At 39.6% G+C, this 14,751-nt stretch overlaps 1 long non-coding RNA gene across 1 annotated transcript; it reads left to right on the top strand.

Moving 5' to 3' along the window:
- Positions 1 to 10,172: 10,172 nt before the first annotated feature.
- LOC113309685 lies at positions 10,173 to 10,690 on the top strand. The gene is made up of 3 exons (XR_003340708.1): positions 10,173 to 10,259; positions 10,390 to 10,452; positions 10,598 to 10,690. It is a non-coding gene; the product is annotated as an uncharacterized LOC113309685 (long non-coding RNA).
- Positions 10,691 to 14,751: the final 4,061 nt, after the last annotated feature.

Genomic DNA, 14,751 nt, shown 5'->3' with positions numbered 1-14,751 from the left:
TGTTATCACTTATAAGGCTCGATGTCAGTTGGCTGAAGAGACAAACAAAGTCCTGGATAAGATTGAACTTGGCCTTAAAGTCGAACATGGACTTGTCAAGAACTATCCGCGCCGTCCCCTCCCCGTGCCTTTGCCTGGTTCTTCTGGGCCTTCTTCTGGTGGTAGCGTACCCTCGTCTCGCAGAGAGAACCCCGTTGATGGAGCTGTGTCGTCCAAGTAGATTTCTTTTATTAGTCATAGGAATTTGATCCTCGTTTATTATATAATTTCGGATCATTTTTTGATTTGTTTCCTGTTTTTCTTTATTTGCCGAGTCTGTAATCAACTATTTATGAAATGGATCATCCTTTTTTCATACCTGCGTTATCAATTCATCTTTTTATTTTAAGTATTGTGAAGTGTTAAACTAGAAATAACTTGCTTTGTAAAAAGTTGAGAGTGTTTGGGTGCGACACCGAAGGTAAATACCTTCATGATCGTCTTGAGACCTGTCACCCCGTTGGCGAATCCTGGGCCAGAGGATTCCCAAACGGTGGGGCCGAGGCAGCGTTCTAGGATATGGAATGCTTATTTGAAAATATTTACATGCACCCATTCCGTCGACCCGCTGCCTTAAAATTGGTTGGGTATCTCTTTCTGCTGGGTGCCTTCCCCCTGGTCTTACACTCATAGACACTGATAGGGGAACCCTGAGAGATTGTAGATTAACTACTTTCCCCAATATTGTTAATTTATTATGTAATGTACATGCTTTCATCCAGCGGGACTTTTGACCATTTCGTTTGCTTGAAGATTTCCCAAAACGTTTGTTTGATAGATAGGTTGAGGCCTGCTACTCCTCGTCCAGAGATAGAAACATGTAAAGCGGTTACGCTGCCTTCTTCTTCTGGTATTCTTCACGCAGATGCAAAGCTGCGCTGCTCCTATGGGTAGTACGGTTTGAGCCATTTAGCATTCCAAGGGTGCCGGAGGACCTCGCCTTTCAGATTGCGAAAATAGTAGGAACCGTTTCCCGCAATGTCGTGTATTATAAAAGGTCCTCCCCACGTAGGTGCTAACTTTCCCCATTTCTTCTGTCGTTGATACTGTGGGATTGTTCTTAGCACATACTGCCCCTCTACAAAATTTCGAAGCTTTACCTTTTTGTTGTACTCCCTCACTAGTCTCCGTTGATAATTTTCCATCTTCTGCAATGCTGCTTCCCTCCTTCCTTCCAGGTCGTCCAGTCTCTCTAACATCATGTCTATTGTGAGGTTTTTCTCCCATGCTTCGGTCTTTGTGGTTGGCATGAGGATCTCTATTGGGATGACTGCTTCAGCTCCATAAGTGAGGAGAAACGGGGATTCCCCAGTGGCAGATCTTCGTGTTGTCCTGTATGCCCATAATACGTTGTGTTGTTGTTCACACCATCGCCCCTTGTGTTCGTCTAATTGCTTTTTGAGTATAAGGGAGAGGGTCTTGTTGGTAGATTCCGCTTGTCCGTTGCTTTGAGGGTATATGGGGGTGGACTTGTTTTTCCTTATTTTGAAAGTGTCGAAGAGCATGTCTATGTTTTTCCCCTGTAATTGTTTACCATTATCAGACACGATTTCTGCCGGTATGCCGAATCTGCAAATAATGTTTTGGAATATGAAAGTAAACACGTCCACGTCTCTGATCCTGGCTAAGGTTTTGTCTTCCACCCATTTACTGAAGTAGTCCGTGTCTACTATCAAAAATCGTCTTTTCCCTGATCCTTTGATGAAAGGCCCCATGATATCTATGCCCATTTTGCGAATGGCCACGGACTATCCACAGAATTCAACGTTGTTGCTGGTGCATGTATCCTTTTAGCAAAACGCTAACATTCTTCACATCGTCGGGACATTCTTGCGGCATCTTGTACCATTGTGGGCCAGTAATATCCTTGCATTTTTGCTTTGTCGGCTAGTGATCTCATGCCTCTATGATTTCCTGCGTCACCATAATGGATGTCGTTTAGAATTCGATGCCCCTCTTTCCTGGATAAGTAGCGTAGTAATTGACCGAGGAAAGATTTCTTGTACAGGATTCCATCCCGAAGGTCATATCTTCCTACTTTAGAGAGTATTTTCTTATTTAGTTTGTGATCCGCGGGTAAGGTTCCATCCTTGAGGAATGCATGGATCATCATTCTCCAATCATCTTCGTTGCTGAAATCTTCGTCTTGATTTGCTGTTGAAAGGATATCTTCTTCGTCAAAATCGTCACGGATGTCTTCTCCCACCTAATCTTTGCGCAGCTTACTTTTGACGAGCATGTCATCAACGTAGACTTCTAAGGTACTACCAATCCATGGCCTGAAGATAGCATCGACCATTCTTTGGTAGGTTTCCCCTGCGTTTCGAAGTCCAAAGGGCATTCTAGTGTAGCAATAAAGGCCATGTGGGGTGTAGAATGCTGTGTGTAGTTGATCTTCTTCTGCCAGGGCTACTTGGTTGTAGCCGGAATATCCATCCATGAATGACAGCTCTTCCTATCCTTCTACCGCTTCAACCAGCTGATCTATGCTTGGCAGGGAATAGCTGTCCTTTGGACATGCCTTGTTGAGGTTAGTAAAATCGATGCATATCCTAACCCCTCCATTTTTATTAGGAACGACGACCATGTTGGAGATCCATGTAGGGTACTTGACTTCCTTGATGAACCCTGCTTCTAGTAGTTTCCGAAGTTCTTTTTCCACTTCCTTATGATACTCCGGTGCAACTTTTCTTATTTTCTGCGTGAAAGGTGGCGTGCCTGGTTTGATGCGCAGCTCGTGTTGTATTATTTTCGTATCAATACCCGGCATATATCCTAGCTTCCAGGCGAATACATCCGCGTATTCTTTAAGTAATTTGGTTAAGGAATCTTCTCTTCTTTCGTCCATTATGGTCCCTACTTTGATCATCTTCGGGTTTTCTTCCGTTCCTATGATGATTTCTTTTACGAGCTCTACTGGTGTGAACACCGGCTTCGGATCCCCGAAGACTGAGACGTTCTTTGATTGCTATTTGGTATGTTTCTGTCCTTCGTTGGCTGCTGAAGTACCTGTTTCTGTGTTTAGGACATTATCATTTTTTGTCAAACCCCTCCCTGTGGTTTCCTTGAGAAACAGGTTTATGGCCTTTTCTTTCGTGGCTTCTTTATTTTTAATTCTTCGGGTTTTTCGCTGCTCTTGTTGTTCGCTGTTGATACGATCCTGAGTGGTTTGGCACTCTTTTGCAGAGACTCGATCTCCCTTGATTTCCATCACTCCCTCAAGTGTAGGGAATCTGAGATATTTGTAGTAAGTTGTCGCCACTCCTTTGAGTTTATGTAACCACTTTCATCCAATAATGGCGTTATAGGGGATGGGGCGTCAACCACGTTGAATCGTGTTTCTACTTTCATGGGTCCGGCGTTAACCTGCAACACGATGTCTCCCAATGGCTTTGTGGGTGCTCCATTGAATCCATAGATGGTGTAATAAGAGGTCATTAGCTGTTCATCATGGAGCTTCATTCGTTTGAATGCGTCGTAGAATAGAACGTTCACTGAGGTTCCCCCGTCTATGAGGATCTTTTTGAGGTTACATATAGCCACTGGTAGTGTTAGGACCAAGGAATCGTTATGATCTTCCATATATTCTTCGATATCTTCAGCATCGAAGATAATAGGTGCGTCCATCCACTCTTCCTGTTCGTCCACCTCTACACCATCAATCTTATATAATTCGCAGTGGTCTTCGAACTGCTTCCGTAGCCTCTTTCCTATCTGCGCTGTAAGAGAGGGCTCCGCGGCTTCGGAACACGAGATGGTGTTGATTGTGCGGTTTCCCTTTGGAAGTTGGACTGGCTTGGTCCGTTTGGATCTATCCTCGGAGACCTCCTTTCGTATGTAATGTTTGAGTTCGCCAGCATCAATCAGTTTTTGGATCATTATTTTGAGGTTTTTGCATTTCTCGGTCTGGTGTCCATTGAAGCAGTGATATTCACAGTAATCTTTAGACTTCTCGGTTCTTGGGGGCTGTTTTTCCTTAGACCACGGCCACTCCAAATTTTCCCTTCCTTTGATCTCTCGCAAGATCCGAGCATAGCTATCATTGAGCTTCGTGTAAACTTGATCTTCGAATTTTCGATCGTCTTTTCGTCGTTCATCTCTTCGTTCCTTCCTATCTTCGTGAGGCCGTTCCACTGAGCTATTTCTTTTGGCCCCATTGGTTTGTTCTGCGGAATTGGTACGGTGAGACCTCTGCGTGTGTGCCCTCGGGTTCTCACGCTGGATTTCTTCAAGACGAGCGTACTTTTCAATAATTATTCGAAGATGTCCTTCTGTCTTAGGCACGCTTCCATGAATCTCAACAAATAGTGGACTCATTCGGTCTAATCCCCACTTGTAGCAGTTGATACTTATTACTGGGTCCACACTCCCTATGGCTTGGAAGATCTTGTGCCATCTATTAGTGTATTCCCTCGTGTTTTCCTTGTAGCCAATTTCTAGAGAAAAAAGCTTATCCATTCCAGTGTTGACAGCTTTGTTGTACATGTATGTCCTCAGAAATTTCTCTGCGAGTTGATCGTAGGAGTTGATGGAATCAGGTGGTAGGTTGTCAAACCAAGACAAAGTCGATCCTTTCAGACTTGACGGGAAATATCTACAGAGGACAGCGTCGTTCTGACTCCATCGGGCTAAGATACGGTTATAATACCAGATATGTGCCGCGGGATCACTGGATTCTTCGTAGCATTCAAAAGTTGGGACAGGGCACTTTAACGGAATGGGGGTATTTGTCAGGCGATGAGTTAGGGGCGTGGAGTTAGCTTCTTTCATCACCTCTTCGAGCCTTCCTCCGCCTTGTCTGGCTTTTAACTGTTTGATCTCAGCCATCATATCATCATGCAACTCCTCCATTGCGCGGTAATATCCCATGTTCTCATGCTCAGTTGAGCGTTTATTTCTTCGATCTTCGCTGTCATAATAGTCTAACTCTTCGGTGGCATATTCCGGATATGATGCGCTGCTTCCCCTGGCGTCATTTGCTAGGATGACTCTTCGGTCACGATTGGGATCTGGCGCTTTAGAATTTGCTTCGTCCAGTTGTTGGCTAGTCTTCGTACTTTGGGAAATCTTATCTTTCAAGTCTTGGTTCTCCCTGGCCAGAAGAGCTACGACATCTACATAGACCTGCTGGCTCTTTTTCAATTCTTCGAGCTCTACCATCAGTCGGTGGGATTGGTTTGATCCCTGATTGGGAGTTCCGGCTGGTACCCCTACGGCCACAGTTCCCCCTTCGTCTATAGTGTATATTAAGGGTGGCCGAGGATCAGCTTCAATCGTTGATATCTCCAAGTTTGGTCCCCTCGGTTGAGTTTCCGCCCGTGGTCCTAAAAGCACTGGTATGGTTTGATTCTGACCGTTGGTTGATGGCATTCCGAAGATTGGTGGATGTGCGGGCTGATGCGTCATGGATTCTGCTACCCCTTATTTTTGTTTATGGATTTGGCTTGGGACCCAAGTCTTGTTAGCTTCTGTAGTCTGGGGGGACGCAACAGTCTTCGTGGCTGCTGCTTTGTGGGCCGCGGCTTCTATGGAGTTAGTGTTCATAGGTGAAGTGATTTCCGAAGCATCCTTCCTCTGAGCAGTTATTTTAGCTTTGTCTCCTTTCTGCTTGCTTCGGGTCACTACACCAAATTTGGGTTTTTGTAACAATGGGATTCCTAACCAAATTTTTTTTGGTAACTCAAATGATCCATTATAAATCTAGTAACTCATACAAAGAGTTAGCATATTAAAAAATAGTTACCATAATTTGGAATTAATTCATAAAAACTAAATAACTATTGAAAGTGTGAGATCATTAGTTATACAATCCTAACACATTCTATACTAAATTACTATTACTAATATTCCTACCCAAAATCTATGTATACCAAAATCCACCCCATCTTTATAACTCTTTGTCATTTTTAGTAGTAACACAATTTTACAAAGCTAACACAATGATTTATTTTAAAATTTAGAAGATGTAAAATAAAATTATAGAATTTTATAAATCTTTTTTTGGAACCAATTTCAGTTCTAGAACCTAAGAACAACTTATATCTTGGAACCAAAATGATATTGGAACCTCAACAACTTAAATACAGCTCGATATCTTCGAGGACCAAAACCAAATATTATCTAAGTTTTCCGACAGAACTCCATTATCTTCTTCACCAACAAAGCCGTTTAATTTTTATCTCCCAAATAATGTAACAACGATAGTCGAAGGAATTAGAGGATCGAATCTCAGTCAATCAAGGAATTAGGTGTTTAATTTTGATCTCCCAAAGCGTCTAATTTTGCTAAACTTGATCAATTACAGGTTGGGTTTCTTTCTTCTTCCTTTTTTTGTTGCTTTAAGATTGTCTAATATTGAGTCTCTCAGATTTTATGCTATGTGAATTGGGTGTTTTCTGGATTATTATAACATTGGGTTTAGAAATTGGATTTACATTAACTTACCTAATTCATGATATTGCCCAAAATATGTTTGCACCGATTGATTTTTTTTGTTTATGGTTTTCTTAGTGTTGCTGTACTAGGATGCCTCACACCATTTACTTGTATCATTGGAAACCATTAGAACTGACTAGATGTGCTTAAACATAATAGTTACAGGGAAGTAATTGCTTTTGATTTATTTGTTTGTCTGTTGCTTGCTTTGTTTACTGCTTAATTTCACACCTGATGAGATGCTAATATGGTCAAGTTTGATTTTTCAAAATGCGGAGAGGACTGGATAAGTCCTGGATGTTCGAAAATAATAGATTTGGTTAAGTGTACAGAGATGGGGTGAAATTCTTCATTCAATATGCAGCTACATATGGTCTTTGGAAAACCGTTTGTCCTTTCCCATGTTCTAGATGTTTAAATGGGGATGGTCTCATTATTAAGGAAGTGCAGTAGCATTTGTACCTGTATGGTATCGACAAGACGTATGTGACTTGGGTCTTTCATGGTGAGAAGCGGCCAGGTAATAATACGATGAGTATTCCAGTAGAGTATGTGGATAATGATCAAATTATAGAAGATGCATTTCCAGATTTGAGTACTCTTATTGATGCTGCATTTGAAGTTCATGGAAGGAATGACGGTGGTGCTTGCGTAGATGATGTGAATGGGACACAGGATGGTGATGAAGATCCATTTGAGTTTGAACCAGATGCACAAAAGAGACACGAAAAGTACAAAAAATTGGCTGAACAGTAATTGTATCCCACTTGTGAACGCAAGGTCAGTACACTCTCTGCGATTGTGGAGCTGCAGAATATAAAGAAACAGTTTGGAATTCAGGTAATTGTGTGACCAAATTGTTGGAAATGATAAAAGGTTGGATACCATAAGAACCTCCTCTGTTTTCAGAACTTACAAGTTATGAAGTCTAGTTCGAATATTTGAAAGGGTTTGTTTCTGTTCATTTATGTTTTGTAACTACTAGAGAAACTAGATAATTTGTTCTAAGTTTGGGCAAGATTAGTTAGGAGATGGGCAGACATGCTTGTTACTAGAGAAACTGAGACTCACTTTCCACTGTAATGTATCATTTGCTGATCCAATGATGTGAGGCATGCTCTTGCAATGATTTCTGAGTTGGCCTATAAAGATCATTATTCTAGATCTCCTGCACTAGATGTTCTACTTTGATTGTATGTGGTAATCCAAGTATTCCTGCATAATCAAATATTACATCTTAGAATGGTGTTACTAATATGAAGCTCGGATGCAGTTTTACGTCTGCTGATTTCTTACAGAATTCTTTGTATGATGAATTTTTCTTTCATAAGCTTGGTGTTTGGATTTGTCCTTGGTCTTTGGATTTGTCCTTGTTGGATATTTCATATTTCCTGTTTTGACTGCTGGTTTTAAATGGTTGAAATTTATTTCATTTTCTCATTACAGGTGAAAAAGGTGGGCTAAGCTTGTGAATGCCTTTTGTACTCAAAAGCTGCAGTTTGAAATAATCTACAAAGTCTAATCCAATACTATGAAGAGTTAAAAAAACCAAGTTGATGAAGTAAACCTCTGTGACCAGGACGCGCTTGCAGAAGATACGCTTATTCATTGGTTCCGCTCAGGGTTAAACCCCGAGGGTATGTGAGCAGTTGAGATATCACTTGTATAAATTGCTTGCATCCTTTGCCACTTCATTAGTTTCAGTATCATTGATTAGGTTTCTATTGTTGTAGAGAAAGCTTTGGAACTCATTTATTTGTGCTAATCTCTTTCATCACGCATGATCAAGGTCGAACTGACCACTGCACCTTCTACTAGCTAGTTTTGAGTTTTGTTAATTGAACCAACTGTAACCAAAAATGTAACCAGTTTATGCATTCAAACAGAGTTCAGTAAATACATTTTGTCATAAACCTTAAATGAATTTGTAATTCGTGTCTCAGAAATTGATTAGTGACTCATAATCTTCCAATTTTGTGCAGTTATTTCCATTTCCTCAATCTCGTTTTAAAAATGGATTCCCGAATAGAAATTAGATTGGCCTTGTTATTCCAAACCTATTATTTGGTTTAGACAAGTGCATCTCATTCTGATAATGTCTTGAAGACACAAGTTTGTGTTGTTATCCAACGAAATATCCAGAGTTTATAACAAAATCAGATCAGTGTCTCAAAAATTGATTAGTGACTCGAAATCTTTCGATTTTGTGTGTAGTGTGGACCAAAATTTTCCTTGACCGATCTCTGATTAACAAAATTTGATTCTTGTCTCAAAAATCGATTAATGATTCGAAATTACTGATTTGATTTACTAACGTCTATTTCTTCAACCCCTTTTTATTATAGGGTTTAGCTCAATTTTGAGTTTTATGTTACAGTTGTGTTCAATCTTTATGCATTTTCAATTTGTTGAATCTGGATCTTCGATTGAAGATTTAACTGGAGGATGAAGTTTGATTCAATTATAAAACTGATTGAAGATCTTTAGTTTCAATTTCAATTTTTCGTCTTCGCTTTTGTAATTTGATTTCTTGGGTTTTTGGATTTTGGATTTTGGATTTTTTTAGGTCAGAGAAGACGAATATTGGAAGTGCATCATTAAGCGGGGAATTAGTGAATAAATTGACTGGACTTGCAGCAAGTAATTTATGGATTGTATCTAGGGAAATTACTTATTTTTCATTACAGTAAGTGAACATTATTATTGCTTCTCTTGCTTGGTTAATTTACATAGTTGTTGCAACTTTGTTTTGTTTTCGTTTTGTTTCATTCTGTTTTAGGATAATTACTAGTTTTCATTAGTTGTTTATTGGCATTAGGGATTTGGTTAAGTTGCAATTTCATTTTTTCTGTGTGTAGACCTGTCACGAAGACCTGGCTTTTGGGATGTATGCATGGGATAAGGTTTTTTACTCATCATCAATGCAAAATCATTTAATCCCCAGTCGATGGATTTGATATGGACATATTGCAATTAGCGGAGAGGTTGGTTTTGACTTGAAGTGTCTGTTTTTGACTACTTGTTGTTTTTTATGTTATGTACCTGAAAATTTTTCGCGCTATCTTGTTAAATTAAATAGCGCGGATAGAAACGGTGAGCTTATGGTTCCACTTTGAGCTATAAATGCGACTTACATTTCCTGCGTCCGCAGCTCGAGTTAAGGTTAACATCAATCATGCTTCATGGTTATATGTTCTGTGATGCTACTCTAGATGTGTTGATGATAATTTATCTATTTTTTTTGGATACTGAGAGGTTTGAGGCAGTACAACCTGTCCTAAGAGAGATGGCTCTTGCTGGTCTTGTTCACCTGGATGCAAAGCAAGAAGCAATTTACCCAACATATATTTACTTTGTTGCTCAAAGTTGTAGGAAAGAGTGAGTTAAATTATCTCGCTTAGATTACTTACTTTCAATAGGGTACAAACTTCACTATCTAGATATCTGCATAATGTGCTTGGGTTCTGATCATTTTTGTTACATAGGTGCTCCTGAATTATCTAAAGAAGCTGCTGGTGTTTGCTTATAGTCATTGAGTCAAAACACAGATATTTACAAATAATGGTAAGGAATTCTTGTTGCTCCTGCAGTCTGTATCAATTTTCTAACTGATCATTCTACTTTTAATAGTGAGTTGGTTTTAGTTTATCCGAGATATTGGGCTCTCTAAAACATGTGCGTCTGCAGGACAAGGTGCACTTAAAAAGCTGGCGAATGAATGATTGCAGCACTCTACTAAATATTTTGATCCTTTAAGGGAGTCTGTTAAGATTTTAAGGCAGGAGGTAAGATACATTATTTTAATTCGAATCAACTACTCAGTCTACGCAGAATATCATATTTAAAAGATTTATCTTGTTTATATTGACAATTCAGGAATTCTTGATATCTCAAACCTTGTTGTCTTTAATGCAGAAATACATCATCCCACGGCTTGCAAATTGCTATGCTAATTCCTGGTTCTATCAGATATCTAAGGTACCAGATTTCAGTTTGTATATTAATTTGAGTACTTATGCCCCTGCAAATTAGTCTTAGCTGCATGTTTGATTACCAAGCTGTTTGTTGCTGCTATTTTCAGGAAAAAATTCTTGTGCATAAAAGATTTAATGTTTGAACGCAGGGATCACATGGAGACTCAAATGTTGCACACCCACCATCCGAGCGGTCATATGTAGTGTACTTTTGATTTATTAATGCATGATGTAACCTTTAGATAGAATCACACTGATAGAAGTAGGTTGTTCATTATATTTTCCTAGTGTATCAACCTTCTAATTTAGTGAATGGTTACATAAATTCACTGGATATGAATATGAATATATGGATGTATTGTAATTTCACAAACAAGAATGATTATAAATTTGCAGTTTCATAGTTCGAATTTGAGAATATACTGCCCGAGAATTTCAGGTAATCGGAACCTGGCTTTCTCAGGTGACCGGAACTGGGCATTTACAGGTGAAATCCCTGCCCGGAATCACCTGAAGGGGCCTCTTTTTTTTAATAAAATATAACAATTTCCTAATGGAGTAAACGTGTTACTGAATTTTGGAAAACTAAACACTTGTCATCTCTTTAGTGGTCATTTTAATAGTAATAGAAAGAGTTAGCAATGGTAATAACACAAAATTTACATTACAAAGTAAATATGAAGTGTAAAATCGAAATAGTTAGGATAAATATTGTAATGGAAACAATGTGTTAGCCAATTTAATTTTCCTAATGGATTAAAAGAGTTAGATAGAATACTAACACATTATATAACTGCTTATCCATAACCATTTTTCTTAGTTAGGGAAATTAGCTTTTATTTTTCCCTAACACTTTATTTCTATTACAAAAACTTGGATTTGGTGTAGTGGGTCATGACCGAGGTAACCCTCGGTGTCTCCTTTGATGAGGCTTTGGTTTTTCCTGCCTCTAGTATCTTCTCCATGTTTCCTTTCCTGCATAGGGAAATAAATAAGGAGAACCAAAGATATCCACGAGGATAGGGTTAGCGCCATTCGTACCCGCAAGACTATTGGAATAGAAGGAAATGAGTTGCCCAAGGGCCCTTAATAGAAGAGAAATGCAAAGATTTCATGGGTCTAGTTTTTGAAATACAAATATTTTAATAAACGATCATGAATCTTTTTTTCAGACTACTTTTGAAAAAGAACTCTTGAAAAGGAAGATCTGTCACGAGGACTCACGAATCTGGATTATTAAGTCTTAATTGGAGAAAACACCTCACGTGCAAATCGGTGATAGATAGCCGCGGGTTTGTCTGCTTTGAAATGGTGTTTGTGAAAATGAAAAACATGAACCCAAAAAATAAAAAAGGTTTTAAGGCACGCTGAACACAAAAAAGGGCACAACCATAGTGCGCGCTCTAAGGTGAAATCACAGGATAAGATAAATCTTTTATCGGGACAGAGTCCCTGTTTCTAGCTCCAAATTATGAACACATAAATCACGAGGCCATTCAAGTGTTCACAAACAAGTATTCTCAAACAGTACTCACACACATCCTAATTCTAGAATCGTACATCGTATACGTAATAGGACGATTATATCGATTCATCGACTCAAAGCCTTCGGGCTTGTCATTGTCTAGTCGAATATTATCACAAAGAATGCTCGTGCAAGGAAATAAATCATGAAATAAGTACAAATATAAAAAATATGAAGTATAATGCAGAATGTAAGATGCAAAAATGTAAATGAGACAGATTTACGTGGTTCGGCACTAAGGCCTACGTCCACGGGGTTTGGTGTTTCACTATGTACTGAATGGTTACAAAGATAGTCGAATGACTTTAGAATATACATGGGTCTGCGGAAGTAAATGGATCACTTAATCTTCCTATTTCTCTCTCTTATATTCTCCTCTAATTGCTCTCCAAAATGGTCTTCCCCCTCTCTCTTATTGGAGAGGGGTATTTATAGGGAGAGAACGTGGGTCCCATCTCTGAAGTGCCGTTGTAATCTTATCTTATTGTGCTTTGTGCCTATTACGCAGAGGTCTTCGGTATAGGCCGCGGGTTGAGCTTGAACACGAAGGGTTATCCTCGCTTCTTCCACGAGCTGATCGACACGTGTATATCTCTTTGGTATTTAATGCGGGCAGATGGATGTCTGCTCGTGTCAGACAAGTTTCTCTTTGTCTGGTCACATCTGTGTCATCCAAACTTCCTCTCGGCCGTTGATCTGGGATCTTCCTTAGGATTGGGCGCGTTAATACCCAAGGGGTATTATCTGGTGCTCCTCTGTGCCATCATACCTCTGTGGTCCTCTGTCCCTGACCATCAGATCTGCTGACCGATGTCATCTTCTGATGAAATTCCTGCTATCATGTTTCGATGTCTCGCTTCACATGCCTTCCACGTGTCTCTTTATGTATACGTGGAGGATGATGAGAAGTGTACATACAACAGTGAATGAATCAGAGAAGAAGAAAAGACATCTTCCATTGCTGAGAAGTTCGTACAAGTGGTGATGGATTCTGAATTTGCAAGAAGGAAGAAGATGGGTGTATCTCGACAGTATAGAGGTGGTCTGAATTAATGGTCCAGTTGGAAATTAAAGCAAAGTGGGTGATGAGTTTCAACAAGTCCTGGAGTTGGCTATATTACAATATGCTGCGAAGTTAAGTTGGTTGAACTGAGGCATTGGCGGAAGAGAATGGAAGTGATGGTTAGATGGTGTCTTGAATTGTAGCCAGTTATAGGGAATTGGAAGTTGAGTTGTGATAGGGCTGGAAACAACACTATATTTATCTAACTGCAAGTGCACAATGTCTAAAGCAACACAGGGCAAGCACATGTCAGTTCCACAGGGACTTGGAGGAATATTTGCTAATTTTTTCTAAGCTTGCTTGTTAACTGGTCTTCCTAAGGGGAAGTGATGATGAAACAGTGAGAAAATATGATTTTTTGGTGTTATGAACACCACTGATCGGTGAGGAGTGAGCAGTAGCAAGGGGGAAATAATGAGATCAAATGGAAACAACAACAAATGTAAACAAGGAGATTGAGTAAATGATGAGAAGAGTACTAGGGCCTTTGATTCCACCACTAACTTACACTACTTGTTCTGCTCCTAACACTAACCTTGTCCTTATAACTGATAATAAGAGGGATGTCAATCCACTGCATATCTAAGGTCAATTTGAGATGGATGATTCAATCACAACTAAGGTAATTCTCCTAAGTATTAACTGTCTTTTCAAGGCACAGCTAATCAAAAGGTTCATATATGCTGTTAAACATGAGTTGCAGTTCTACAACACAGAATAATTCTAACTACAATGGATGCATTACATACACTGTGAAAGTTAAGTGTTGAAGTCCTAAGACTAAATTTCATCCTAAACAATTAAGCATAACAAGGTTATTGTCAAAAACATGAACAACAAATAGCAAATTAGGGCTTCATCTCAACCCTAGCAAGAGGAATTAGAACATTAAAACAGAAATTTAAAATCAAACAGAGAATTAAAATTGCATTGAAATTGAAGTTCAAACAGAAATTAAACTACATATAACCACTAATTGGTGGTAACTCGGCTAACCCAAGCACCTAGGGTTGAGCTCTGGCTAACCCAGGAATCCTTTCTACATCCCTAACACTTCCCTTTTATAGTTTTACAAAATACCCAAATTTTCAGAAACCCTAAACCCTAATTTTTAAATTGGAAATTGAACTCACTGATTCTCTGAATTTGTCTCCCCTGTGCTCGACCCATGCTTCCTTCTCGTCCTCTCATTCTTTTCCCATACTCTCTGATGATCATATCGACTGGTACTCAAACCCTAGCTCTCTTAGATTTATCTCATAGGATGAATGAGATATAGGTGAGAGAGATAGAGTTTAGAGTGATGGGTTTTGGTTTCTGGGATGTCGGGTGAAGGTGGAAGTGGTGAAGCTCGAGGTGGAGGCAGAGAGCAGTTCTGCCATGGTCGTGGAAGAAGGAGAAATTTGAGAAGAATAGGAGAAGAAGGAGAGAAGAAGTCGATGGTTTTTGGAGAAGATATTTGGTGCTAGGGTGTTGAGCGGGTGTATCAAAATTTGATGATCGGTGATGACAAGCGTAGGATGAAAAGGTGATAGAGTGATCCAACGACGCGATGGAATGGATGTGGAGCGACCGTTGGATGATGAGATACATCAAAATTGACGGCGAAGATCGGGGTTTGGTGCTATGATGTTAGACGGGGACTTCAGAGTTCGATGTACTCTGATGAAGCGACCGTTGGATGATGGAATGGATCCAATCTGACGGCTAAGGAG

Source organism: Papaver somniferum, chromosome 9 (assembly GCF_003573695.1).
Source record: "Papaver somniferum cultivar HN1 chromosome 9, ASM357369v1, whole genome shotgun sequence".
Lineage (NCBI taxonomy): Eukaryota > Viridiplantae > Streptophyta > Magnoliopsida > Ranunculales > Papaveraceae > Papaver > Papaver somniferum.
This window is presented reverse-complemented; position numbering and strand designations above follow the sequence as displayed.